Raw genomic sequence first — 5,000 nt, 5'->3', positions numbered from 1 at the left:
CTCCCCGGCGGCGGGTACCGGAGCGGCGCTCTTCTCTCCCCGGGCCTCTGGTGACTCCCGCCGGATGCCGAGAGCCTCCAAGTCCCGCCGGCGGGGACCGGAGCGGCGCTCTTCTCCCCCCGGGCCTCTGGTGACTCCCGCCGGATGCCAAGAGCCTCCAAGTCCCGCCGGCGGGGACCGGAGCGGGCGCGCTCGGCATGCCCGGCCGTGGTGAGCCTCCGCCGGCTACCGCATGCCGCCGCTCCCCGCTGGATGTTACCGGAGCGGCGCTTTTTCGTGTCCGGGCTCGTGGAGGCTCCAGACGGCTGCCCGTGCACTCACAGTCCCGCCGGCGGGGACCGGAGCGGGCGCGCTCGGCATGCCCGGCCGTGGTGAGCCTCCGCCGGCTACCGCATGCGGCCGCTCCCCGCTGGATGTTACCGGAGCGGCGCTTTTTCGTGTCCGGGCTCGTGGAGGCTCCAGACGGCTGCCCGTGCACTCACAGTCCCGCCGGCGGGGACCGGAGCGGCGCGCTCGGCTCGCCCGGCCAGGGTGAGCCTCCGCCGGCTACAGCCTAGCGCCGCTCCCCGGCTGCGGGTACCGGAGCGGCGCTCTTCTCTCCCCGGGCCTCTGGTGACTCCCGCCGGATGCCAAGAGCCTCCAAGTCCCGCCGGCGGGGACCGGAGCGGCGCTCTTCTCCCCCCGGGCCTCTGGTGACTCCCGCCGGATGCCAAGAGCCTCCAAGTCCCGCCGGCGGGGACCGGAGCGGCGCTCTTCTCTCCCCGGGCGTCTGGTGGCTCCCGCCGGATGCCAAGAGCCTCCAAGTCCCGCCGGCGGGGACCGGAGCGGGCGCGCTCGGTTTGCCCGCCTAGGGTGAGCCTCCGCCGGCTACCGCCAAGCGCCGCTCCCCGGCGGCGGGTACCGGAGCGGCGCTCTTCTCTCCCCGGGCCTCTGGTGACTCCCGCCGGATGCCAAGAGCCTCCAAGTCCCGCCGGCGGGGACCGGAGCGGCGCTCTTCTCCCCCCGGGCCTCTGGTGACTCCCGCCGGATGCCAAGAGCCTCCAAGAGCCGGCGGCGGGGACCGGAGCGGCGCTCTTCTCTCCCCGGGCTTCTGGTGGCTCCCGCCGGATGCCAAGAGCCTCCAAGTCCCGCCGGCGGGTACCGGAGAGGCGCGCTCGGCTTGCCCGCCTAGGGTGAGCCTCCGCCGGCTACCGCCAAGCGCCGCTCCCCGGCGGCGGGTACCGGAGCGGCGCTCTTCTCTCCCCGGGCCTCTGGTGACTCCCGCCGGATGCCGAGAGCCTCCAAGTCCCGCCGGCGGGGACCGGAGAGGCGCGCTCGGCTTGCCCGCCTAGGGTGAGACTCCGCCGGCTACCGCCAAGCGCCGCTCCCCGGCGGCGGGTACCGGAGCGGCGCTCTTCTCTCCCCGGGCGTCTGGTGGCTCCCGCCGGATGCCAAGAGCCTCCAAGTCCCGCCGGCGGGGACCGGAGCGGGCGCGCTCGGCATGCCCGGCCGTGGTGAGCCTCCGCCGGCTACCGCATGCCGCCGCTCCCCGCTGGATGTTACCGGAGCGGCGCTTTTTCGTGTCCGGGCTCGTGGAGGCTCCAGACGGCTGCCCGTGCACTCACAGTCCCGCCGGCGGGGACCGGAGCGGGCGCGCTCGGCGTGCCCGGCCGTGGTGAGCCTCCGCCGGCTACCGCATAGCGCCGCGCCCCGCTGAAACCTACCGGAGCGGCGCTCTTCTCTCCCCGGGCTTAGGAGCACCCTAGCCCGCATCCAAGGGCTTCCAGGGACCGCTGGGGAGAACCGGGACGGACCCGGACTCGTATCCGACTTTGGTGCACCCTCGCCCGCATCCGAGGGCGTCCAGGGACCGCTGGGGAGAACCGGGACGGACCCGGACTCGTATCCGACTTTGGTGCACCCTCGCCCGCATCCGAGGGCGTCCAGGGACCGCTGGGGAGAACCGGGACGGACACTGACTCGTATCCGACTTTTAATGCACCTTAGCCCGCATCCGATGGCCTCCGGGGACCGCTAGGGTGGACGCCCGTCCCCTAGAGTAGGGCTGGCGGTGGCGGAAACGAGGTCTGTCGCCGAGTGTCACCGCCCCCGTTTTAGCGGCACGTGGCAGAAATTTGGCCGGGATCGTGGAACTCCGGTCCGGCTGAAGCGTTCAAATCCGACCTCATTCCGGTTCTCTGACCGGGAGCTCCTCGAGGCTTTAGTCCGGGTCGGAGTTCCATGACCCCGGACGCGAGTGCCCCCGACAAGCCGGTCCCCGAATAGACTCTGCTGGAGCCCGGGATCGGCTCCCCACAGCGCCGGCGCCCGCTCCTCCGGTCCGGGACGGACACTGACTTGTATCCGACGTTGGTGCACCCTCGCCCGCATCCGAGGGCGTCCAGGGACCGCTGGGGAGAACCGGGACGGACCCGGACTCGTATCCGACGTTGGTGCACCCTCGCCCGGATCCGAGGGCGTCCAGGGACCGCTGGGGAGAACCGGGACGGACACTGACTCGTATCCGACTTTGGTGCACCCATAGCCCGCATCCGAGGGCGTCCAGGGACCGCTGGGGAGAACCGGGACGGACACTGACTCGTACCCGACTTTAGTGCACCCTCGCCCGCATCCAAGGGCGTCCAGGGACCGCTGGGGAGAACCGGGACGGACACTGACTCGTACCCGACTTTGGTGCACCCTCGCCCGCATCCAAGGGCGTCCAGGGACCGCTGGGGAGAACCGGGACGGACCCGGACTCGTATCCGACTTTTAATGCACCTTAGCCCGCATCCGATGGCCTCCGAGGACCGCCGGGGGGGACGCCCGTCCCTTAGAGTAGGGCTGGCGGTGGCGGAAACGAGGTCTGGCGTCGAGTGTCACCGCCCCCGTTTTAGCGGGACGTCGCCGGAATGTGGCCGGGCTCCTGGAACTCCGGCCCGGGTAAAGCGTTCAAATCCGACCTCATCCCGGTTCTCTGACCGGGAGCTCCTCGAGGCTTTAGTCCGGGTCGGAGTTCCATGACCCCGGACGCGAGTGCCCCCGACAAGCCGGTCCCCGAATAGACTCTGCTGGAGCCCGGGATCGGCTCCCCACAGCGCCGGCGCCCGCTCCCCCGGTCCGGGACGGACCCGGACTCGTACCCGACTTTGGTGCACCCTCGCCCGGATCCAAGGGCGTCCAGGGACCGCTGGGGAGAACCGGGACGGACACTGACTCGTATCCGACTTTGGTGCACCCTGGCCCGCATCCGAGGGCGTCCGGGGACCGCTGGGGAGAACCGGGACGGACACTGACTCGTATCCGACTTTGGTGCACCCTGGCCCGCATCCGAGGGCGTCCGGGGACCGCTGGGGAGAACCGGGACGGACACTGACTCGTATCCGACTTTGGCGCACCCTCGCCCGCATCCAAGGGCGTCCAGGGACCGCTGGGGAGAACCGGGACGGACACTGACTCGTATCCGACTTTGGTGCACCCTGGCCCGCATCCAAGGGCGTCCGGGGACCGCTGGGGAGAACCGGGACGGACCCGGACTTGTATCCGACTTTGGTGCACCCTGGCCCGCATCCAAGGGCCTCCAGGGACCGCTAGGGAGAACCGGACAAGACCCGGACTTGTATCCGACTTTGGTGCACCCTGGCCCGCATCCAAGGGCCTCCAGGGACCGCTAGGGAGAACCGGCCAAGACCCGGACTCGTATCCGACTTTGGTGCACCCTGGCCCGCATCCAAGGGCCTCCAGGGACCGCTAGGGAGAACCGGACCGGACCCGGACTCGTATCCGACTTTGGTGCACCCTCGCCCGCATCCGAGGGCGTCCAGGGACCGCTGGGGAGAACCGGGACGGACACTGACTCGTACCCGACTTTAGTGCACCCTCGCCCGCATCCAAGGGCGTCCGGGGACCGCTGGGGAGAACCGGGACGGACCCTGACTCGTACCCGACTTTGGTGCACCCTCGCCCGCATCCAAGGGCGTCCGGGGACCGCTGGGGAGAACCGGGACGGACACTGACTCGTACCCGACTTTGGTGCACCCTCGCCCGCATCCAAGGGCGTCCCGGGACCGCTGGGGAGAACCGGGACGGACCCGGACTCGTATCCGACTTTTAATGCACCTTAGCCCGCATCCGATGGCCTCCGAGGACCGCCGGGGGGGACGCCCGTCCCTTAGAGTAGGGCTGGCGGTGGCGGAAACGAGGTCTGGCGTCGAGTGTCACCGCCCCCGTTTTAGCGGGACGTCGCCGGAATGTGGCCGGGCTCCTGGAACTCCGGCCCGGGTAAAGCGTTCAAATCCGACCTCATCCCGGTTCTCTGACCGGGAGCTCCTCGAGGCTTTAGTCCGGGTCGGAGTTCCATGACCCCGGACGCGAGTGCCCCCGACAAGCCGGTCCCCGAATAGACTCTGCTGGAGCCCGGGATCGGCTCCCCACAGCGCCGGCGCCCGCTCCCCCGGTCCGGGACGGACCCGGACTCGTACCCGACTTTGGTGCACCCTCGCCCGGATCCAAGGGCGTCCAGGGACCGCTGGGGAGAACCGGGACGGACACTGACTTGTATCCGACTTTGGTGCACCCTCGCCCGCATCCAAGGGCGTCCAGGGACCGCTGGGGAGAACCGGGACGGACACTGACTCGTATCCGACTTTGGTGCACCCTGGCCCGCATCCGAGGGCGTCCGGGGACCGCTGGGGAGAACCGGGACGGACCCGGACTTGTATCCGACTTTGGTGCACCCTGGCCCGCATCCAAGGGCCTCCAGGGACCGCTAGGGAGAACCGGACAAGACCCGGACTCGTATCCGACTTTGGTGCACCCTGGCCCGCATCCAAGGGCCTCCAGGGACCGCTAGGGAGAACCGGACCGGACCCGGACTCGTATCCGACTTTGGTGCACCCTCGCCCGCATCCGAGGGCGTCCAGGGACCGCTGGGGAGAACCGGGACGGACACTGACTCGTATCCGACTTTGGTGCACCCTGGCCCGCATCCGAGGGCGTCCGGGGACCGCTGGGGAGAACCG

Source organism: Dendropsophus ebraccatus, unplaced genomic scaffold, assembly GCF_027789765.1.
Source record: "Dendropsophus ebraccatus isolate aDenEbr1 unplaced genomic scaffold, aDenEbr1.pat pat_scaffold_383_ctg1, whole genome shotgun sequence".
NCBI classification, from domain to species: Eukaryota; Metazoa; Chordata; class Amphibia; order Anura; family Hylidae; genus Dendropsophus; species Dendropsophus ebraccatus.
The sequence above is the reverse complement of the archived record's forward strand: the minus strand, read 5'-3'. Positions refer to the sequence as shown.